General features: G+C 38.6%; 1 protein-coding gene across 3 annotated transcripts in view; it reads right to left on the bottom strand.

Moving 5' to 3' along the window:
• Positions 1-25,329, bottom strand: part of csmd3b (CUB and Sushi multiple domains 3b) — a 370,269-nt gene that overhangs the window by 284,454 nt on the left and 60,486 nt on the right. The gene's annotated exons all lie outside the window — the stretch shown is intronic.

The raw sequence follows: 25,329 nt of genomic DNA, 5'->3' as shown, positions 1-25,329 counted from the left end.
ATGGGCATCTGCAAGATCAAAAGCTGGCAATTCCTTTGTTTGTTGCTAATCAATTACTGACATATCAAAATGCACAACAAGCAAAGGGGTGTGTCAGTCAGCGGCAGTGCCTTTGAACATGACTCGGCAATTTATAGCTGTACAGAATAACCATTTGCTTTGTTTTGTTGAGACATCCATCTACAACAACTGAAAATGAAAAACGACACCGATTACGCTCTTGCTCGCACCACACAACATCAAAAACAGTTAAGGAATTCTTCAGGGATGGAGAAGATAAATACTACTTGATCTTAATGAGCTCCTATAGGCTCTTTAAATGACTTTGTTTATGTGGTGGCAGGCTGGTAGAAGGAGGAGACAAAGAAAGTGGGTTTACGGGGTTGGAGGGGTGCAAACCTGACATCTACATCAACTACAGCACAAAATATGGGAGCAAAATATGGGTCCAGAGGGACAGGTGCAAAACTAACTTCTAACATCAACTACAACAAAAAATCTATATTTTTTGTGACAACAGTAAATATGCTTTTCTTGCTTGCCAATGCTTTTTTCCCTGTGAGTAAAGCACTGGATAATCAAGCAATTGTGGATGATATTAGTGCAGTATTAGACTTAAATTATGGTCAGTCATTCAGAACTCTGTTTGTTAGAAGTTATTAAATTTCAGGTTTGTTTAGAGTCATAATCCATGAGTTAAGTAGTCATAAAGGATGACGCGTTGTTGCTAAGAAGCACAGCTTTTGGTATTCTACTAAAACAGTAAAACTACGAGAAGTGTACTTCCTGCCGACATTTTCTAATGATATGGCAATAAGTTGAAAGAAAAGTTTAATACAGCAACAGTGATCCTTTGCACTTTCTTTTATAAGGTTCATGTACTGATAAATTAGAAGTGAAGCTAATCCTGCTGCTGTACTTATTTTAAATCTCTCCGGGTTACAGCACCTGCTAAATGCCTAAATTATAAAATGTAAATGTAATTGATCTCCTTGGACTTTACAGTTCACATCAGTATCATTATCTTCTCCCTTTGATCTTAATGATCCTTTTATATCAAATACACTACAGGTGCTAGATGAAAACCTTGGAGTGTCCAGGACTGAAGTCGGTCCAGGCTACTGCTTGCAATGCTCTATCGATCCCCGATGGAGAAACTGTTCAGTTCTTGTACTTCACAGGGAGGTGAGATTGCAGAGTAAGCTCACAGAGGAGAAACCATTGTACCTGGTAAGGATTTAACATTATTCTGTTGAAGGACACTACAGCAAAGACGCTTGCTGTTATAAATGCGGGTCCTCTTGCCAAGAAAAAATATTACAAATTGCTAAACATTTATGCCTGTTTTATTTATTTTCCCATTAACCTATAAAGGTGTTGTTAGTCTTTTTTTTTAACCATATGCAATCAGCAAACATTCAAATGAACAGAATAAGGAGGAAAAAAAAGCCTTAAAATAGTTTTCAAGAGCCTTTAATGCCACAGCTGTTTGGCTTTGCTGTGCTGTTTTAGCTATAAATGAAAGTGTTTTGCTGAAAAATGCTATTATTGGATGTTCAAAGTCCTTTAAACTTCTAGGCTTTCATCAATCTCATCTGAGTGCAAAGCTCAAATCAGGATGATCATCCCCCTGACTTTCATGTTTATGAGCCTTGTTATTTACCATGGCAGCCAGGGCCACAGGGACAGCAGGGACGATCCCGCTGGATGCTTTTCGAACCAATTATCCAAGACAGCATCCCAACCAAAATGATGTGTGTCTGTCTGTGCGTGTGTGTGTGTGTGCCCGCGCATCTGTGTGTGCTGATGTCTGCTTGTGTGTGGTGTTTGTCCAACCCTCATTTACCCAGACTATTCCAAGGCTATCACAGTGACAGATGTAATCACCAATGGCAGCCTTGGCTCCAATTAAGGGCTGGTATCTCTATCCCTTCACAACCAATCAGAGATGAGATGTTGGGCAACCGGGAGGGACAAGCTAAGCCATATGAGGGGATACCTGTGCACAAACACGCATACCTACAAACCTAACATGCCGCTGGTCACCCTGTCTACATATTTTTAATGAGGTCAAAGGAGTGAAGAAGAAAAGGGAAGAAAACAACAACAATAAAGAAGAAGATTTTACAAGGTACAGCAAGAAAACAACATACCTATCTGCCATTTTCCCAGTTCAAAACTAGAAGGCCCATGTGGTTCTTAACCAGCATACAATGAAATGTTTCAAGGAGAGTTTATCAGAAACCACAATTCATAAAGGGAAAAGATATGAACACAAATACAAAGAGCAAATGTCTTCGACTTCTTTGAGTCTAATCAAGTGATAACTGATTCAAATGACTTTTGGATAGTACTTGAATTTGGATTTGTCTGTTTTTTAGACTTATTTGCTTGGTGTAGCATATCTTGCTTTTGTTCCTAAACAAAATTGAACATTAAATCCTGTAGATCAAACAGGAATTGACTTGTTGTAGTGCCATAAACCAGCTTACAGTGAAGACAATGCAGAGAATAAAGAAAATGTTTCATTCTCAAGCAAATCTATTAAACTAAACAATTAAGTAACTTGGATCAATTTTCTCCATTGTTACAATGGTAAATAGACTGTAAATAGTGCTTTTCTACTCTAACACTCAAAGCATTTTATACAACTTGCCTCATTTTTTTTTCTATGTAAGTGCTTTCTATCTAACACGGACATACTCCAATGGATGCATCAGAGAGCAACTTGGGGTTCGCATCTTGCCCAAGGATATTCGGCACACAGACTGGAGCAGACAGGGATCAAACCACCAACCTGATTAGTATGTGACCTGCTCTACCTCCTGAGCCACATTCACGGTGAGTGCACGAAAGCAAGGAAGTGTAATGTATGCAAGCGGTTAAAAAGAAGTGGTCAATGCATCCCTAAAAAAATCTACTTTCTGGGAGGCTGACATAACCAGCCCTCTACACAACAATCAAGGGAAGATGATTCAGGTGTGGCTCATCCTCTAACACTCCAACTGCCTCCCACACAGGAAAAGGAAACGGCATGCACAACTGGAGTATGTGAAGTCATCACAATATGCAAATATGACTTACAATTCTGTGTGTACTTACAAATCTAAGGGTATCTTTGCCTAGATTAGGCAACTTCATTATACAGAAAACCGAGGACACAAGGTGGGGTGAGTAAAGAGCGAAAAAGAGACAGAGGGACAGAGATGGAGAGCTGAATAAACAAAGAGAAAAGGACAGATTTCCCCCTCGTTCATCACTGCGCAAGAATGAAAGGATGATTTAAAACTCATCACTCAGAGGGTGCGAGAGAGTGTAGGAGGAGGAAAGAGGTAGAGAAAGAATTGAAAATATTGAAACAGAGAAAAGGGAGAAGTAAAAGGAAAAGAAGGCTAGACTCAGCGGAGGAGAGAGATAGAGAGAGAGAGCGAGAGAAAGGGAAAAGCAAGCAAGAGACAGGGGTAAAAGAGAGACTTCTAATTATGGTGACTACCAGACCGAAACTGACAGCCCCTCTACACACATGCACGCACGCAGATGCAGGCATAGAGTCACAGACAGACAAGCATACATGAACACACACGTAAACACATAGCTTCACATGCACGGGGCAATTCCGAGGAATATACACACAAATCCATGCATCATTCACACAGCTTATTGAATATGCTTGCCATTTAAACCTTTTACACGTTATTCCATTTACTTTGTTCACAATTCTTAGCCTACTCCCCTCTTGCTCCCCTCACACACAACACACATAAAGCGTCCTCTCAAACCCTAACCTTGCTAGTTAACCACACACATTATCTATAATGACATCCTGAAGTAGCATTTATGCTTATCTGACTAATTGTCTGTTTGGTTTTAGCAACTATATTGGGTTTATGTACTCCCATAGCAAGATCAGGCCAAGTTTGTTTTTGTTTATAGCAGACTTATTGCTGGATAAGTCGGTGAAGCAGACAGGAAACGAGGGAAAGAGAGCGGGGGAATGACACGAAGGAAATGGCTTGGGGCAGAATGAAACCCGGGCCTCTGCAGTGGCCTTGCAGCGTATGGGTTGCCTACTTAACCCAGTGAGCAAAACTGGCACCCGATTAGGCTGATTTTGACCCACAGCAGAGGAGGTTAAAAGAAGTAGCGAGACACACCGAATTGAGTCAGATTTTGGCAAACACTGTGAAGATGAAGTGTATTTTTTGCCTTGAAAGTGTGTCACAACTGGACCTACTTGTTGTGCTAAGTCATTACATCCAATATAACCATGCCTGTGGAGTGACACTGCCCTCCACAAACAATTTAGCACATGCAAACTTTGCTTATAGTCAAATACAGGCCAGGTGTGCTTAATTCTTAAAGGGATTTTGAGTAGGAATTCATTTAAAGGAACACATATCCCCCTGAAGACTTAAAACGAGATGCTAATTGGCAAACAGTAAAAGATTTGTGGCTGGACTGGGTAGCTCCCAGGTGTGAGTATCTGCGCTGGTGCTAATGAGGAACAGGGTTTAGCTGGAAAAGAGCATGCGTGCTCAGCAAAACCTTCCCTGGATAAAGAAAGCTTAAAGACAAAGAAGAAAATCTGCTTCGTGAATTGAGTGGATTTAATGAACCCTGGTCTACAATATAAGCTTGATCTCTTTTCTCAAAGCAAAATCTCATCTTGAATGTCTAAGATAATACACTGCAGAAAAAAAAGGAAATGTGAGATTAACAAGTGACTTACCCCAGCACTTGTCACACCATTGTGAGAGAAGTCCAGTTTTATGGACAGCTAATTAAATATATGGTGTAAATTTTGGACTTTAAATAGCATATCAGCAAATATTTTGAGAAGTCTAATTCAATTCAGTTCTGTTCAATTCAACTCAGCCCCACAATAACACAGAGACCCCAAAACTCAGACGACCCCATGTGAGAAAGTATTTGGCGAAAGTGAGGAAAAGAAAAACTCCCATTTAATAGGAAGAAACCTCCAGGAGAACGTTTCTCGGGGGGAGGGGGGTTAATCATTCAATTAATGATTAAATGCAAACTGTTTGCAAAGCCCCCAGCGGCCTAGTCCTATTCAACATAACCAAGGCAGTGTTTAGGGTAAAGTGAACCAGCCATAACTATACGCTTTACCAAAGATTTTAAGTCTGAGCCAGTAGTCTGAGAGCAAAGTGCTCTATTTCTTTTCAAAAATAAAATTGTTCTGAATAGCCAGTGAATGTGAATACGATTGTCTGCGTGCATGCACCCTCTGATGTTAAAGATATTTCCCAAATTACATTGGGCAGAAATTGTGTTTCAGTTTTTTAGGCTCAAAAGCTTTGTTGACACTCTGGAAAATTTCTAGGTTCATAATAGGTTGGACCATGTACCACCGAGCAATGATTTGTGATGGAAGAGTAAATTTGTGCAGTCGCTAAGACATTCAAAATGGAAAAATAATGCCTCAAATGATTGTACACTTGACTGTGGCGTCTTTGAGCTTGCAAAATAGACTTCTGCTTCGCACTTTATTTTCTCAAGAGTATCAGTAGCAACACCCACACACGCCCTGGTCCGGAAAACTAGTGCAGGCTGAAAGACTCCTTGAGCCTTTAAAGTCAGTGAGAAAATCATCGTCATGAAGCTAGGGAAATGATATTAGTCAAACTGAATATATAAATTAATAAAAATCTGAAATTGCCATTCAGTAAGATAATTTGACTTTACACGTTCTGAAATAAGCTTGATGATTCTGAAGGGGTGAAATCAATTACTAGGCTTGTCATTTTGCAAAGGGAACCCTATGATCACTATAGCTATTTCCACATGATTCTGACTGCTAAATGAAGAAAATGTGAAATTATCCTATTTTTCATTTGAATGCAATCTGCACTACCCCCTTAAGGTTTCTGGGCATCCCCATTTCCTGCTAGGGGGTGGCAGCAATGTCTCCATATGAGACATATCTGTGTGGGTGTGCACATATCCTGTAAAATAAAATATTAGCCATACCCTGAGCAGTGCAGTGAAATTACACAAATCCATCCCTGAAGAAGTTTAAATTCCTTTCCACCTTTATGCCGTGCTCTGTCTGTGTTTGTCTGTCTCTCCTTCTCCTTCTTATTGATCTCTTTCTGTCTCTTTCTCCCTTCATGTCTCTCAGGACCTCTGTGGTACCAGATTCGCTTAAAGGGATACTTCGTCTAATCTCACACACACTCATTTATGATTAAAGAATGGATTTCCCAATGGAGCAAACTGACCAAAAAAAATAAAAATCCTTGCAGACATACCAATCATTCGGTGAGTATTCAGATCACAACTGCACTCAAAGCGCCAGAGGACAAAATGAAATGCATGTATTGGTGTGCACACGTGTGCATGAGTCCAATGTTAGTTAATTTAAATGAGCTGTGCATGGCTCTGGAAAATGATTGTATCTGTAATTTTCTTGTGGTGGTTTGGGATGATTGAGTGAAAGAAAGATGAAGAAAATTAAGGAGCGGTGGCAGAAAGGTAGATAAACTGAGAAAAAAAAAAACGATGACAGAATGAAGAGTGGAGTGCACAGGAAGGGAAAATGTGAGGAAAACGAGAGATAGCAAAGAAAAAAAAATTGCAACAGAGAGAGACATAGCCAGAGAGAGAGTAAGCATGTTTGAAACGTCCCATTGGTTCCTGCTGTCAGGAATGCTTGTCAGCCAAGAATTAGACTGCTCCACACTGCCACTGACTGACAGTCGGCCTGCGGTCTAGACTATACCCTGGAGTGGTAGAGGCTAAATAAGGGAAATGCCTAGAGAGAGACAGAAGGAACACACCGGGCTGAAAATCAATTTATAACACTGTCAGTCAGGGGAAGGAGGGGGGCGATGGAGTAGAGATAAAAAGAGAGAAAAAGAGAACAACAAGAATGAGACAGGGGGACACATATAAAAGTAAAGACAAAGACAAGATTTGAGAGAACAGTAAACAAATGGGACTGATGGAGAAAAGATGAGAACAGGGGGGACTCTTGCTGCGTTAAGGGAATCAGAAAGAAAGAAATGATGAAGCGGCAAAGAGGAGACGTGAAATATACAGATGCATGCTACTCTGCTTTTATGCAACCACTTCAGGAGGCAGAACCTCTTTATATAATACAGCGCTGTGGGGACATAATCAGCCTAAGATAATTTAATCACTACTGTTCCAAAAAAAGGAAAACAGCACTTGAATGTTGTGACTGCAGAGTCAGCATACATTTGTTTAGCTATTTCCTGGTGATACATTTTGATAATGTCGTTATAATTATCTGTCTGATCCAAAAACATCTTAAACGCTGGCTTGTTACCACTAAATTCATTACACAACACTGCATTCTGTTACTTTAAACGGGAGATATTAAAGGAGACATTTTTATTATCCCAACTTGTCCATAACATACTCAAGTATTAGATATTACTAAGAGTCCAGAGATGAGCATTTTTACTGTCTCCCCACTAGAGCAACAACTTCAACCAGAACCAAGGTTTAAACATTAAATGACAGCAGAAATTATCAGACTAAGGTCCTGTAAAACTGCTGTAAGCGTTTGTCAGGAAGCGTGAGGCAAAGCAGCACTAAACTACCGGCAAATCATATTTTAAGATCGTCAATATAGGTTACTGAAGAAATGAAGAAAACTGAGGTATGATTTATTCAGCAGGGTCAGCCCTTCCATCGTTGCCTTGGTATAAGGTAAAATGGTGTGAAACCTAACAAGTCTGCTGTCCCATGTGGCTTTTGTTGTCTAGAGTTATTTTGAGGATGAGCACTGTCTGGTGAGATGTGAGTTAAGCAAAAGCCTGTGTGCAGGTGTGACGCCAGGGCGGTGGAAGGGACAGAAGATGAGACAGAAGACGATATCAGGCCACGATGTACCGCTGATCTTTGTGGGTGGTTACAATTTTCAACAAAATAGGGACTTTCTAAGATAGTGTAAAACATATTTCCGCTCACCTATTTGGACTAAAACTTAAAACCTGCTTGCTGCAGTGTGTGGGTGCACATTGTAGTTTAAAAGCACAAAGTATGGTTACATCACTCCCTTTGTAGTGATAAAGGAAGCACTTTGTAATGGTTGTTATATATATAAAATCTAAGCAGAATGAAAATCTGAAATAAACCAGAAAAATACAGAATGACTGTTGAATATTTCTCGAATGTATTAAAAAGCTTCACCTGTCAATCATAGACATCTTTAGTAATCCTATAGCCTACTTTACACCACTGAGCTCAAGAAAGCCAGTCTTTATCACACTCAAAACTGGCCAAATGAGATTTCTGTAGAGTGCAAATGTATTCAAATTGAATGGAAACCATTAGTAGTCCATGCTGTTGGTGACTTGTAGAAACACAGATTTACTGTTGAGGCCATTTAAAACTGTGAAGGGTTTTTATGCCCTCCTAGAAGATTATATGTAAATGCAATAAATAATCCAACACCATCTCAATTCATTGTTACTTTCATCTTTATACTTTTACATTTTGAATGTGATTAGCCTTCTATAGTCAAAATGCATCTTCACAACTGACTTGTTCCTTTAAGGTGTCTTCCACATCTTCTGAATGTTAATGGCTAATGACAGCATGTTTTTAACATACTAGTGGAGGGATTGAAAATCCCCAGCATAGTCCTGAAGTAGTTAAGTGATGCAGGGTAGGGTTTTTTTGCTTCTATAACCTTTTTGTAGTTCCTACATTACCTAAACAGTTTTCACTGGTGTGAAAACTCATGCCAGGAAAACGTCATCATTAAGAATTTTAAATTATGGATCAGTGTCAGGTCTCCTGACATGAAAATATCATGCAGGTTTTGCTGCACATCTTCTACTGGAGCCGATTCATCTGTTGCATTTGTTTCAAATTGCTCCAATAATGAGCAACGACTGTGTGACCAAGTGGCTAGGACTGAATTCGTTTACCATCTGTCACTTGCATATATTGTTTTTTTGTGTTCTGTTATCTTATAGTCAATCATAATGCTTTAATGTAAACACAGCACATGTAACCTTGCCTCTGCATACTATCCCGGGTCTGTTTGTGGTAGCATTGGTTCCATTCATTACATCTGTGCAAATGTTCTTAAAGCTAAATGTCACTTCATCATTAGTTGATTTAAATCGTTCATTTGTTTATGTAGTTTGCTTATACTTACCATTGTGTGTTCCTTTGTGCAGGTCCTATATGTGGAACAGGTATATGGGAAGGGCCGCCCCAGTACTTCCTGTTTTTATAGGACATGATGTCATTGATCATGTCAATTGGGTGTAACCAAATGAAGGGGTGTTTCTTTTGGGTAAAATTGTTTATTTCCTTTAAAATAACCTCATGAGTCAGAGAATGAGTTTGTTAAGTGGAAGAATGATTATATTCCTGTTTCTTTGTCTAGACTGTGTTATTTAGTCTACCCTGTTTTCTCAATGGTAGAGGTTAATGAGGTTGAGATGTGAATGGAATTCTGTATGAAGCAGGTGAGATTTTGACTGCCAGGTTCTTCTGTTTTGTGAAATAACTGTTGAAAGGCGACGCCAGAAAATAAAGAACACTTAAAAGAAACTTGAACAGTCTGCAGATGCTGTCTCCCTATCACTTTCCATGCTGCTTATGTTATGCTACCTCACAGACTGTACAACAGACTTTTTTCGAAAGTGGAAATGTACAAACTTTCAGTGGCGTTTTCTTAAAATGTGATGCTGATAATAGTCAAAGTCCTTCTAGAAGCAAATCTGACCCTCTTCTTTTTTCAGCTGGTGCTTTTAGGGGTCGCTACAGTGGTTATTCTGCCTCCATTTCATCCTATCCCTGACCTCCTCAGCATGAACTCTCTCACTCATCCATGACTCTTCTATGTGATTTTCCTCCTGTCTGGCAGCACCATATTCAGCATCCTTTATGCGATATATGCACTATACCTCCTCTGCACATGCCCAAACCATTTCAACCTTCCAGTTAAGTACCTCAAAAGCTGCATTCTTTTTAATGGCCATCAGGGGGAAATACTTGTGGGTTCTTTTCCTACAGAAGTCTATATGAAAAACGCCACTAGAACTCTACAAGGACTTTCCCAATCAGTTTATGGTCTCTGTTACCAGTGTACCAAATAAAACATTAACTCCATTTGGCAATTTATGTGTGAGGCAGGAGAGTTACACAGGATAATCGGTTTCACAGTCAAATCCATCGCTTGCAAATCACATATGGTTTCAAAACACCAAGATAGCGATGGGGAAAACACCCATTGTGATGCTTCAAAACAGGAACCCAAAGACCAAATTGGTCATGTAATGATAGCTACAGCCATCTTTTATATTATCTATGGTGTAGAATGACCAATAACCCCCCCCCCCCCCCCCCCCCCCCCCACACACACACACACACACACACACACACACACAAACAGCTTAAAACGTTTTTCACTGCCTTTAAACAAGCTTTTAAAAAGCTTCTTTCTCAGCCTGGAAGTTATACTACTACCATTATTTTGCAAGTTCACCTATTTCATTGTATGATTCCTTGACTGTCATCTCTCTTTTTGGTAACATTAGAATCTAAGTAAAAGTATAATCAAGTAAAATTTGTAACAACTATGAAAAGGAATATCAATTCTGTTTTATTCTATTCTACTCTATTCTATGAAAAGAAATTACAGCCGTGCACTGGAAATGAACATTAGTATTATGCAAAAGCACAGTGATAAGCCATGATATTTGAAGGGTATGTTTCTGACTGCAGCATGCCGACTTTTATGGCGGCTGGCGAAATAGCAGCTTAGAGACACTCTGGCACTCTGGGGTAAGGGAAGGGGAAAGGCACAGTAAGCAGTGAGGACAGGAGGTGGTGGAAATACGCAAACACCCACATTCCCTGATAAATTAAAAAAAATACCTCTTTCTAAGAAAGTGGGTCAAAGAGAGCAGGGAAAGAATTTTAAGCAAAGAAGAGTTTTTGGTAAATACAACCTTGAGTGTGTGCTTCTGAGCAGTGAGGCAGGGAGGGAGTAAAGAAGCGAAACACTGAATGACTACTTGGCTTTGCCCCTGTAAAGATTAATACTGTACTTATTGAGTTAGTCCCTGTGTTTTAAAAATCTGAAAAGGAGAAAAATGGTAGTACTACTGAAAAATCTAAATTACTGACTGCTGATTACAGCAGTCGGTTGTTCTATTGATCCTACTGCATGCATGTAGAGAAATGCAAACATACAGACATCATATTATGGGCTTTCATAAAACCTTTACTGAAAGGTAGGTAGATAAAAGCATGAAGAATTAATGAGACAGAAAGAAATGGGGATGAAAGGCTGTCTTAGGGGTTTACTATTGATTTGTGTCTGCTAAGTGTCATCACCTCCAATGTGACTAATGAGGTCGCCCATGCAAACCCTCACTAAGAGTACAGTCTTCTCTCCCACACTTCCTTCTTAATACAAAGTTGCTGAAGTTCCTGAAAACATTTCAAAAACAAATCAACAGAATTTTTTTCCCTCCCTTTTCCTATCTACCATCTTCCATACACCAACAGCTGGAAAATTAACATGAAGCTACTGCTGGAGTCACAACAGCCATTTTCAGACATACAATACATAACACTGATGGCTTTAGGGATGATATTCATACTTTCATAACAACTTTTTGCAAATCCTTTTTCAAATATTTTCACAGCCATATGCTGGAAAAACTAGTAGCACTGGTAGCAACCAACATTTTCAGCATCAACTAAAGTGTAGTGTGAACAGCTTGCTTTTTCAGACATGAAGATGGCACATTCAGATGCCATCACAATAATGGAAAGGAGTGCATGTCTGAAAGGGGCTTAGGGGCCACTTAGGGGATTCACTCCCAGGATTATGATTTCATTTTCAGCTGTCAATAAATTTTGAGTATACAGAGAGGTGAAGCAGAATGGGCAAACACGGCAGCAGGCCAAACATTTCCTACTATTCTATTTATTTTCCTCATATAATTCTTATTTATTTTACATTTGATATAAAACAAAAACAAAAAAAACCCCAAGAAAATTCTTATAAGCTTACTACTTATAGCAAAACCACACTCCTCCTATATTATAACTTAGCATTTTGTACTGCATATAACTAAAAGTATATATTTGTAAAAAAAAAAAATTATTTAAATTTATATAATTTTTAATGCACAACTCAGTCAGAAACACAGCTATCAGCCTCCCTCTTTGTGGGATTTGTTACAAACATAAACATGTGGTCATGAGGAAAATAGTCATTAAAAATGATTACTCTCATCTTTGTTTCTGTGCATATGACTTCCTTATCAGGTAAACATTAGCCTGATTTTCTTCTATGCAATTCAACTAACACAGAGGGTTTTTCTGGTGTGTCACATGCTCTGCAACTGTAGCATTTAACATTTTAATTTTAATATGAATGTATGATAGCAATTACTTCATGTTAGGGTGCCTGGGTCATTGACCCAGTGTTTTGCGTTTTTGGCTCTTTGATTTTGTTTATTTCATTATGTTCTAGTTTTCTTTGTGTAGTGGGTTAAAGGAATATTCTCAGTTTAGGTTCTCTGAGTGGTTTATGTTAGGTTGTTTATTCCTTGCTGTTAGTGATTATGTTTTACCTCCCTCGGTGTCTAGCAATGTCTTGCGTTTTGTGAATCTTGTCTCTGTTTTCATTTCTCCATCCGTAGTGTTACGCTCACGTGTCTTGAGTTCAGTCTGTGTGTTTCCTGTTTTACTTTGATAGTCCTTGTCCTTTGTCAGCATGGTCTGCTTTGCTTCCTGTGTCTCGTTAGCTCTGATTTGTCCAGGCTGTGTTACCACCTGTTCCCCATCTTCTCGTTATCCCTCTGAGTATTTAAGCCCTGTGTTTTCCTTTGTCTAGCTGTGTGTCCTGTCTGCTTAGCTATCGGTTTAGTTTAATGTGTATTTCCAGTTAATTTTTGTATTTCCTTGCTGCCAGCGATAAAGCTGAGAGTTTTTGAGTTTAACTTTGCCTCCTGGAGTCTGCATATTGGGTCTTCCATTCCTGCCTGCCACACAGTTCATGACACTTCAAGGGGTAATTGAACTCTAAATTATAGTGGAAATTTGAGACATGGTAAGACTTCTTGTGGAATGTATCATCATCTATAGTACAAACATATCAAAAGATTCAGAGAATGTGGAGAAATCTCTGTGTGTAAGTGACAAAACTAAAAATATGGGTGCTGTACTGGCTTGCCTGCAGTCCACATCTTTCGCCAAGGGGAAAACATGAAATGAAACAAAAAATTCAACAGGACCCAAGAGAGCCAGGACTGTGGGGCAGCAAGAATCATATATCAGACTTGAGTGGGACAACATCCCTCTTCCAAAAGTCCAGCAACTGGTTTCTTCCATTCCCAGACTTTTACAGACTGCTGATAAAAGAAAATGGGGTGGTAAACAACTTACCACCATAAAATTAAAAATGAAACTATTTTTTTCATCGAATACTGAAATGTTTCTGTTTAAACATTTGACATATTTTCTATTTTAAACTAATAATGGATTTATGAGATTTGCAAATGATTGCATTCTGTGTTTATCAACATTTTACACAGTGCCCTGACTTTTTTGGACCTGAGGTTGTATATGTTGAATACAGTTTGGTAAAGTTAAAAAAATCAAAAACAATAATGTAGACGGTGAATGTGACCTGTATCACAAATGTAACTGTGTATATCCAAAGATTTATGCAAGGCTTATAGAAGACAACGATAAAGTTAACACATGGGCACAGACCCTCCCATGTCTGCAGTTACCCTCCAAAGTACAATAGGGTTCCCTCCAAGACAATGAGAGGGTTGACACAGTTCTGTTCACATGAAGGCTGGAGTTGTTGAGACCGGCAATCTTGGGTTAAATTCACACTGTTTTCCCTCACACTCTCATTCACACGCACACTTATCGTTCTCACTATGCTGTTGTGAAACAAAGCATTGCTAAGTGAAAAGAGGCTCAATTTGTAGTTGAGTAATCATCAGTTATATAAGCGAGGACGTTCAGGCATACATTTAACACAGGACTGATGTGTGAATGTAGTAGTAAATGTAACAAACTTAAGGTACATACAAGGAGTTAGAAAGGTCATTTAAAAGGTTGGAGTGCTGTACAGTCACTGATTCATAAGGCTAAAACTTGACTTATATGAGACTGCTACTTCAAGCAGTATCATTTGGATTCACCCAGTCAACTCTCAACAGCAAAAGTACATCGCAAATCACAGACTTATTCACATGAATTTTTTTGTGTGTGTGTGTGGGGGCTGCTGACAACTAACTGAAGATTCAGTAAGTTGGGTCTCATTACGAGGATTAAAATAAAAGTAAATGGGTAAACAAATTATCACATTCAACCACAGAGTACGGAGTGACAGGGCACAAGTGCTAAACATGTGCCTTTACTCATCTGTTCCTGGTTTTGTGTGTGTTTTGTTGTGTAGTAGTTAGAATCTTTTATAGTCCATCCTGGGGCAGGCACATAGTACACCAACTTCACGATTCCTGATTTTTAATGATGCCAGCATCATGGGACATGTTGTGGATTGAGGCCAATAAGAACATTTCTGCCTGTTTATACCTGTTCTATCTGCTGTTTCAGCGCTTGTTGAGTTATTGACATTGTTAAGGAGGCATATATTTTACTTTTTGGTGTTCTGATAACATAAATTTACAACCCTAAGATTTTGCTGATTGATTAGTAACAACCCAGCTTCTCTTTTTTTTTTTTTTTTTTTTAGGATCAGTCAATAAAAGAGTTCAATACCAGAACTGGAAACCCTAAAATAAGTTTTCAAAAATTGACTTTATGGCTGTTTTAAATCTTGTATTTTAAGTGTCTAAGTGTACAGTGCCTTATTACATGGGCTCATGCTATTTTTTTCAGATTATCAGATTATTGAATCATGTCATCTGTTTTGATCACAACACAAGAGTTATATAATAAACTGTTTACTGTGACCTTTTATTAGATATATTTTTAGTCTTTTCTGCAGATGTTTAAATGATTGACACAAATTGCAGTTATAAGTGTTTTTCAAAACCTAAGTGGGCTAACTCAACTCACACAAGCAGAAATGCTTGTATGAGTATACGCAAAAGACACAACTTAGTCAAATATTATCTTTCAGGCTATAATATTTATTTCAAAAAACAGAAAAATTCCTTTATATAGACACGATTAGGCTATGTTCACAGGATAGCATTGTCTAGACATTAATACATTCTTTAAAGTAAAAGCATCCGTGTTCCCATTGCCAATAAGTGCTACCTCAGATTTCTTTAGTAAAATATTAAAGTCTAATACGGCCATGGCGAGACGTGGAATCTCGTTCAACAACTAAAACTTTTAAGTCATACGTTGAAAAGATGAGGGAAGGAAAGAGTAGCTCCCTTTTAATTCTGCAGAGATGCTAAATGTATTATTCAACTGTCATGCATTTAAGTGAGGCAAAAGTAGTGTAGAATCTAGAGTTAATATAAATCCTGTGCATTGTGCCATTTTAATCGAATTGGGAGACGGGGAATAGTGGCTCAACATAATGTTTAATGCATACTTGGAAGTACTAAAGCATGTCGCCTGGCATTTGAGGGGCACACTTTACTTCTTCCAGGCAGTGTCCATAAAATTCACAGGGCACCTCCCAATCTCACCTGTCAGGAGACTTATAACTAGCTGTGTCATTAGTGAGTGCAGTCTTATCTGCAAACACGCTGATTGCAGTCAGCAAAATATGTTCTCAGGGAGGCTGGAGAATATGTTCATTTTCTACAGTATCCAATTTAACTTCTCAGTTAATACCTAGATAATAACTGTTCAGATGCTAGTTAGACTAGCAACTACCAATTATCCTGTGCTTGAAACAATGAACACTACTTTGGAAAAACTAAGGGTATGTTCAATTAAGAGGTACATACAGTATGGTGTAACAATATGGCTTGGATGTTAGGCAAACAAGTAACTACAAGGATTCAAGTATGTAGATAATTGTTCTTTTAAATATGAATGGACAGACAAAAATCCTTACCGTCATTCCATGACAGCAGTTCAATGCATTTAGGCATGTAGACATGGTCGAGAGAAATTGCTGAAGGTCAACTAAGCATCAGAAGGTTGAAAAAAGGTGACCTTTAACATGGCATGGGTGTTGGTGACAGCTGGACTGGTCTGAATATTTCAGAAACTGCTGATCTACAGGAATTTCCCTGCATAGTCATTTCAGAGTGGTCCAAAAATGACAAAATATCCATAGTCTGATGAGTCTCAAGTGCTGTTGCATCAGAGTTTAGTCTAATTAACATGAAATCATGAGTCTCACCTTTTATCCAGACTTCAGGCTGCTGGTGTTGGTTTAGTGGTAGTCTACAAGATATTTTGACATACTTTGTCCGCTTAAGTGCCCAAAGCATCATTTAAACGCCACAAGCTACCTGCGTACTGTTGCTGACAATGTCCAACCTATTTTTTGAGAACAGTGTACACATCTTCTGATGGCTGCTGCTTTCAGTAGGATAACGCACCATATTGCGAAATTCAAGTCATTTTCAACTGGTTTCTTGAACAAGCCAGTGAGTTGACTGCAGCCATAGTTAGCAGATTTCAATCCAGTAGAAGGTTGTCAATATGGATGTGCAGCTGACAAATCTGTAGCAATTGTGTGATGCTATCATGTCAATATTGACAAAGTCTCTGAGGAATGTTTCCAGCACCTTGTTGAATCTGTGCCATGAATAATTAAGGCAGTTCTGTAGACAAAAGAGGTGCTCACTGGCCACTTCATTAGTTACACCCTGTACCAGCACGGTGTAACTAATGAAGAGTGTATGTCATCACCCTCTCTGGTGCCACTGATAGAAAAAATGTCCCATAGCAAGCGTCTTTTTTTTTCCCCATCCTCAGGCAATTTTGTACCCGTTGGCTGACAGAATTGCAAAACGAAGGCAATGCCTATAACAAACCAGTCTAAATGATGTCATTATTCCATAACGTTCATTTGAAGCAAAACTTCAGATGAACATGTTTGTTTTTTTAATTAAGAAAATGCTATTTTTACTGTTCCAAGTTCTTTTGAAGACAGACAGAAGGATTCAAGGAGCCTTATTTGTCATTCGCATCACATGTTAACATGAGGTGGAACGAAATTATGTACACACGGTCCGGAGTGAAAAGAAACAAAAATAATGAAGAAACAGAATTTTTTCCTTAAAGTTTTGCAGTGGAACATTACATTACTGCCAGGTACTGTATCTAAATTGTTGGTCCAATGTCATGTCTTTGTGGGCTCACAATATTTATATTTTATAACTCGAGAGATCACAGCCAAATAAGTTCAACTGTAGGGCTTACAGCTTAGACGTCTTCTCATAAGTGTGGCAAAATTACGACTAGTGCCGTGACAGTGTCTCGGGACATATCATTATCTACTCTCCGCGGACGAATTTCTTTAACCATTTATCTGTGGTCGGCATCATCTCCACATCCTGAACCCACTGTTCAGCTTAAGAAGAAACTCACAAATTCAATTATGCTGTGAAATACTACAGAAATAAAACATCTGACTGACACTTTAACCGTGTTGCATCTGAATAAAATAAAATCCTGCAAATTAATAAACAATGACAGACGATTCAACATAACTAATGTGCGCCTCCTACTAATGTAATTTGCTTTTATCTATTTAAATTAAAAAGCCCTCGTTAACATAACAATGGGGGAATATGGACGTGAGTGAGGTGCAAAAATGCTAAAAAGAAAAGAAAATCAACAAACATTAAAAATCAAGGACGGTAACATATCTTTGCATACAGAACACTGGTAGAAGACTGAGGTTAGGAAACTCTTCACTCTACACTTCACTTTGTACTTAAAGACATTTGATGCCAAACTAACAACAGTGAACATCTGCTGCCATTAAAAAACACTGCAGCAAATGATACAAGAGTGTTTCTGACAGACATGATCCTCTGTAATGTAACTATTGTCCAATTACTTTTTAGATTGTCTTGTAGGGAGGAGAAAAGGCATACACATCTACGGCCACAGTGTGTTATATGAAGCTGGCATTGAAGTGAAACTAAGCAGTCAGGAATAAGGAGTCAATGTTGCTCTACAGGGAGCTTCAGCAGGGTCCATGGATGCTTTAACTGAGATATAAATCCCTACCATACCTAAAATCTGCCTCGATTCCAGGAATATGGAGGAAAATATTTTTTTGTAATCCTCAACCTCTTTCCAACAGAGACAGACATTTCCATTATCTTCTAATATTTGGGTCTATTTCTGAGTAATCTTTCTTGGCAATTTAAAAGTGTAATTAGGCCACATTACTGCTTTCTGTAATCTATTTCTTTTTTCTTTTTTTTTTTTCCCACCCTCGGGGTTTATATTTGGTGTTCATGTTCAAACCTGGCAACGATCTGAAAGCCCTAAAAAGAATGCTGGAGGTTTCCAAATTTGTGAAAGTATTTCCAGCAGGATTGCCATGTTGGAAAGAAGCACAATTATGACATTTTGAAGACTTCTCGGATTAACAGTTTAAAAAAAAATTAAAAAGCGGCTTTCAGTTTGAATGTCATAATAGTTCTCTGAGCACAAATTTAACCCAATTTTATCATTTTCTTTCTCTTTTTTTTTCTGCCTGATTATTTTATCTAAACTAATAAAGCAGGTAGGCTATAAAAATATTCAGTAATAAACATAAAAATACATCAGTTCTTGTGCATTACGGGTTTAACATAGAAATCTTCACTGTGATCTCTGAGGCACAAATTCAGTCCTGCCAATCTTTTTTAAGTACATCCCTACTGTACTCTAACAGCTGACACACTGACCTTATACTTGAAGCCTACATTTCTATAAATTACTTTTTGGGCTAACAAGATGAGAACTGAGCTCTGGTTCCAGACAGCAACAGTACTTTTAATTAGAGGGGGCCATCTGTTAAGACTGCATCGGAACCAGTCATATACTGTACATGGATAAACCAAGTCACTGATTGATCAAAACCAGTCGAGACTTAAAATTGATTGTTTCAGGCGATGATTAATTCACAGGACCGAACCACATCAACAGCTGGGGCTGTGCTGTCACAGTGATATGGTTAATGAGTAGAGTGCAGTGACACAAAATGAACAATTCAGCGGTGTGGATCAAATTTAGTTACCTCAGGAACCTCTGCTTTGGGAAGCTCATTACGAACTCAGAGAAGTATTCGACAATATTGATCTCTGTTGGGAAATTATGTATTTACTTCAAACCCTCCGGTGTGGAAAAAATAGATGCATTCAGGGAGCAATGCTAACCAGTTCAGTTATTTTGAACTCAAGATTCACATCAGTGCTGCCCCAAACACCTGAGGACTGTGGAAAGTTTCGACGTTGGATGCTCGCTTTAAAGTGCTAATCCAAGGATTTGTCAGTGCACTTCAATTAAGATTGATTCACACTGTAGTATCAGGGGGAAGGATACCTTCATTTTTAAGAATGGGAGGTTTAAAAATGATCCTAGATTTCATATACCTATTACGGTCTTTTATTAAACCTATTCTGCCCTGCAAACACAGGCTTTATATTACTATTTGTAGTCACTGATCTCAGTGTGAAATAGCCCCTATCAATTTAATTCAATAATCAATAATTTAAAAACCCCATCGTTTTAGACATTTTTAACTGGCTCACTCATAAGGGGAGCATCATGTTTAAAATGATTGAACAGGTGCTTTAAAGTAAAGGAGTTTTCTACTTTGTGGATAGACTTTTCTATAACTGTCACTGAACTGATAGTTTTGAGGTTGAAGTATATTAAAGTCCTCTGCTGAGCCTGAGTCAAACCAAACATGCTTATATAACACAGAATTGTCTGCATACAAATAAAAATAAGGAAACACAAATGCCAAACCTGTGTATAGTGTACATGGAAACATGGAAAAAGCTAAAACAATTAGGTGATATTTGGCTGAGAGAAAATGAATACACCAATTACTGTGCTTAACAAATTTAACAAATGCATCAATGTATTAAAAACAAGAAAATCTGTCAAAACCTTGTTTGTAACTAAAAATGTTATTGCTAAATATTAGGCAGATAATAAATTAAGCTTCATGTCTTTATACCCAAATTTGAGCCAACACACTGGATTTCTGTGAGAAATCAGTAATTAATCAACCAGAGCATTCAACCACTGAAACTAATTGTTCTGTTGAGAAATGCAAGTAAACAACTGTAACAATAACTGGCTTTTTAATGAAAAAAAAAATCATGTGCTTCGCAATTCTTGTCTGCTTTTTTGCAAAACAGAAAATTTGAAAGTTCATGGATTTCAACAATAATGATATTGCAGCATTAAAAATATAATTTCGGTTAACAAGCTTGGGCATGCTAGTGGATTAACCATAACAGAAACATAAAAAATTACTCTGGTAATCGCCAATATTGTTAATTTAGGACAGCTTTAAACCTGTATTGGGTGGTGGTCTAATAAACTCAGGTCTTTTAGAGCAAAGATGCCAAGTATTTGTGGGTTTTATCTCCTCTAATTCCAAAGCTAAAAAGTGATAACAAAAAAAAGGGATCTTGCTTGACACTTAATTAATTGAACAAATCAAGCGATTGTGAAGAACAAATTCAGGACCTTGGACAGCAACCATCCCCTAGTTTGCAGTATTACTTCTTTTACTGCCCACTACAAAAATCCATTAATGCTGTTTTGGCAACTTTTCAGCAATATACAAAAAGAAAACAACTCACCTGGACTTCCATTTAATGATGCGGTTTTACCGTTTGCTCAAGAAAGGAAAAACCACAAAGACAGGAATCTAAAAAAGCTAAGCAAATGAACGCATCAAAGTTTATTCAGGGCACAGTGAACTCTCTCTATTCTTTTAAACACTGGCACAGTGTCTTTTCTAAAACAGTTAAGTTTGAGAGTTTGTTACTTTAACTGTCATGATTGTTTAATCTAAATAGAAAGAATGAGCCCACGCTGTGACATCAGTTCCATATCACTCTCTTCAGTTTATACACACACACACACACACACACACACACACACACACACACACACGCACACACACACACACACACACACACACACATAGTGTCTCTCATTACTCTCTCTTCTTCCGAGTTTCCTTGCGTACCTTACCCTCCCTCCTTACTGTCTGGTAACCTTAGCAACTGGCAGAGAGGTGGGCTGCCAATAGGAGTGCAAAGAAAGCTAAGTGATGCAAACACTTGGGAAAGAATTGAGTGTGTGTGTGTGTGTGTGCGTGTGTGTGTGTGTGTGTGTGTGTAGGGGGGGGGGGGGGGGGGGGGGGGGGGTAATAAACAATCAACAAGAAACTATAAAAGACAACATGCAGGAGTATCAAAGTAAGGTTTGAGAAAGACCGTAGGTCAATAGTCAAGTGTGCAAGGGTCACACAACATCTTATACATGTTGACATTTAACACAGACTGCACCAAACTCCTGCTGATTGGTCCAATAGGTTCTCATCCAAATGCATCAAATGCTGCCATTTTGTCAGAAACGATTAAGAAAAAACAGTTTTTCACAATTCAACAACAAGGTGATTCAAAGTGCTTTACAGAGACATTAAAAAACAAATAAAAAGCATATATGGAGCATGAAAGCTGAATGCAGCTTCTCCGTGTCTGGTTCTGACTCTGGGAACTGATAAAAAACTGGATCCAGATGACCTGAGGGATCTGGAAGAGCTACAGAGTCCAAAGAAGAAGGCAGGAGGTTCATGTCCTGTTGAGGATTTTTAATATATATTTTTTTCTTGTCTTTTTTAATTAGTTTTACTTTCCAATGGTAATTTCACCTCATTTGTAATTAATATGTGACGTGTTTACTTTAATCCAGGCTATATTTAAATAAAAGGTGTGCTTAAGTTATTGAACATTTCCTTGAAGTGCTTGCGTATCTCTAATCAAGTTATGCAAATTTTCCAGTGCAGGTACACTGTCACTCAGCTCTTGGCCCAAATGAAACAATATTCCACTGTTTCTTTTTTCAGGACCCCAGTAAAACATTTATTTTATTCTGTAAATGATGAATGACTTGAAGAAATAGCCTGACTGAAAGCATTGTTAGTCTGGCCAAAGAGTGACAGACATCACAGACACTGGCAAAAAGCTTTTGTAAAACTGTTGAAGCTCTCTCTCTCCCACACACACACACACACACACACACACACACACACGTTTTATAATTTGGTTCTGCCAGTAACACAATTTTACAAGTACGGGATTCCTTGTAAATCCTTGAAATCCTGTTTATTATATTAATACACATTTTGGTCCAAATTTATTTAACATTGGATTTTCAATTCAATTTCCAAAATTACAATGTTTCCATTTAAGACAAAAACTGACAAAATCCTGGCAGAAAGAAGCTCTAAATATTTAACAGCTCGCCGTACCCGGTAGCTTTTTCAAAGACATTGGGGAGGACAGTGTTCTATAAACTGAAGCTATAATTCTTTTTGCTCTTATTAAGCTATAATACCGACGTGGCTCTGTTTGCCAGGAGTCCAAGTTAAGCATTTCTCCACCATGCACTCTTTCCTCTTCTGTACTCACTTCACATGGGTCCTTAGAAGATATAGACAACAAATGAATGGGCAAAAAGTTTCCAGTGTTTTCTCTCATTGGTTTTCTTGTTCTCAGCTGGAATGCACTTTGTATCCATAACAAGTGTATCATTTAGAATTAAACTTTTATAGTTTTTGGGACACCACATCATGAAAATTTCATGGCAGTGCTTTCATGCACAATGAAGCAAATGCAAAGTGATTTCTATCTGCTCTCGGTGTTGTTTGTGGACGGGAGGTTCCAACAATAGCACCATATTCCAAGTTCAGTCAGATTCTTTCTGACATTTCTAACCACTATTTTGAAGGTATGGAAGTATGGAAAAACTAGAAAAATGCATGGATGCACTTACACACACACACACACACACACACACACACACACACACACACACAAAAGGGCAGGTGCTGCAGAAAAAATGAGAAGTAGTAACATAAATGATTTAATGGCTTCCACATTGCAGGGATCCACTTTTAAGTAATAATTGCATGGCAAAGAATATGACATCCACCAGCTGGGGCCCTTTTTTGTGTGGTGTGTGCATGTTCTTCCTGTGCCTGCTACAGTCCAAATACGGGCTTATTAGGTTAACCAGTGACTCTAAATTGGCTGTAGGTGTGAATGTGATGATGAATGGTTGTCGGTTTATGTTAGGCCTGCAATAGACTGCCGACCTGTACAGAGTGCACCCTGTTTCTTGCCCTGTGAGAGCTGGGACAAGCTCAGCTGGAAGGAAATGGATGGATGGAGAATAGGACATTTCAAGAACCATTGGTATTTTTCACAGTGCAAGTCGAAGACATTTATTTGAAAAATGATTACCCTAAGTCTACAACTCATGGTAAGATTAGAACTTTTTAAGCTATCAGCAGTGCGAGGCATATAAACCAGGGAATTGTGCGTGTTTGAGGAGGAAGGGGCATAATTTCTTTGATAATATTTCATAAACAAAGAAAAAACCAAAATATATGCAATCCTGATTTTTGTCATCCCTCCAACCTAAAAGTCTGCTAGCTAATTGCGTCCCTCACATCTTAATCTCCATCAGTTCCATATTTAACTGCAGAAATCTTTTTCTGGGCATAACTTTTGCGTACTTGGTTGAGTTTCTTTTCTTTTGTGATCATCATCTATGTCTGTCGGTGCCTTTGCATATGTTTGATTCAGATTGTCAGTCTTCTGTGTGTGTGTGTGTGTGTGTGTGTGTGTGTGTGTGTGTGTGTGTGTCTATCCCCCTTTATGTGTGTGAGTTCAGTAAAAGAAGAAGGTTGCCGCTGATATTGGTAATGTGGCACTTTGCCAATCTCATTAGCTTAGCATGCAGTGGGCAGCCTGCCCGGATAGACACTGTGTGTGTGTGTTTGTGTGTGTGTGTGTGTGTACGCGTGTGCACTTGCGTGTTTGTGTGTGTCTGTGTCTGGAAGCATCGGGGCCAGTAAATGCCACCACTCTGGCTGATGGTTCAAATAATGGTATTAGAGAAAGAGAGAAAGTGAGAGCAAGAAAACAGTGTGTAAGACAGCGCATATGCGTGTGTGTGTGTGTGAGAGAAATATAGTGGATAAAAAAGTATAGACACTTTGTTGACAGAAGCATAAAGAAAGAAGGTTTTTTCTTAAAGGGGCAACATCTGAGCAATATGTATGCAGGGATTAATTTCCTCTTTGACCCTCAGTGAGAGTGTGCGCTTTTTCTGAGCACTGATGTGCAATACAAAAAGCTTATAGGTAATTACCATATTGTAAAGCTTGTTGTTGATGTGACTGATAAACCAAAGTGCCTGACATTACAACCCCTGTGTGTACCTGAGGATCCATGTGTTTGTGGATGGTATGGCATCTATAAAGTCGAGAAAGAGAGAGAGGAAGAGGATAAAAAGTGAGTGTGTGATTTTTGGTTTGACATTAGCTGTTTATATGACTCAGAGAAGTGTGTGTGTGTGTCTATGAATGTGTGTGTGTGTGTGTGTGTGTGTGTGTGTATGTCATACAAGCCAGGCTGAAGCATTAAAAACACTGCTCGTGACTGTACTGGATGGCTAATGGTCTATGGGTCAAACAGGCTTTTTTGACACTTGCTGTGCTCTGTTTTTCTCTCTGTTGGCTTGACTATAAAAGCTTGGACAGAAAACTGCTATTTGAACCATTTTTAGTCATCTTGAGAAGTGGAGGGTGGGATAATTTTCAGAGTCACTACAGTTGATGTTCACAAAGCCAGGGGCATTTTAATTAACCTAAAATGGCAGAGAATGGGAGATGTGACATCAAAAGAGAGTAAAGGTTAGGAAATCTGCCTGTTGATGTGCACATGGAATATTTCAGTGAACAGGCCCAGGATTTCTGGCTTTCATGAAAAGTTAACTCCTCCCTCTGTTTTATTCATCTCTTCATTCTTTCATCTCTCCATTCAAGAGTTTAACATTGCTGTCTCTACACGCATCCATCATTCTACCCTTCATGTTATTTAATAATTGATCCATCCATTCATGCATCCAGGAGACAGATGCATTCATTCAAATCATTTGAAACCAAGGAGGATTTGGACAGAGGCTGAGCAAAGTGCAATGAAGGTAATGGCATGTGGGAGGGGATGATGGGATAATTGATTGTTTCATTAACCAATTAATGTAATTAACTTCATTAAGTCACAAACTACACCTGTGTGGAAAACACCTGCCTGGAGTACATCCAGCATCCTGCCCCAGACACACTGCCTGTAGAGGAAAAGCTGCTGA

The sequence above is a fragment of the Neolamprologus brichardi genome, chromosome 22 (assembly GCF_056152115.1).
Source record: "Neolamprologus brichardi isolate AB-2024 chromosome 22, ASM5615211v1, whole genome shotgun sequence".
Classification (NCBI taxonomy): Eukaryota; Metazoa; Chordata; class Actinopteri; order Cichliformes; family Cichlidae; genus Neolamprologus; species Neolamprologus brichardi.
This window is presented reverse-complemented; position numbering and strand designations above follow the sequence as displayed.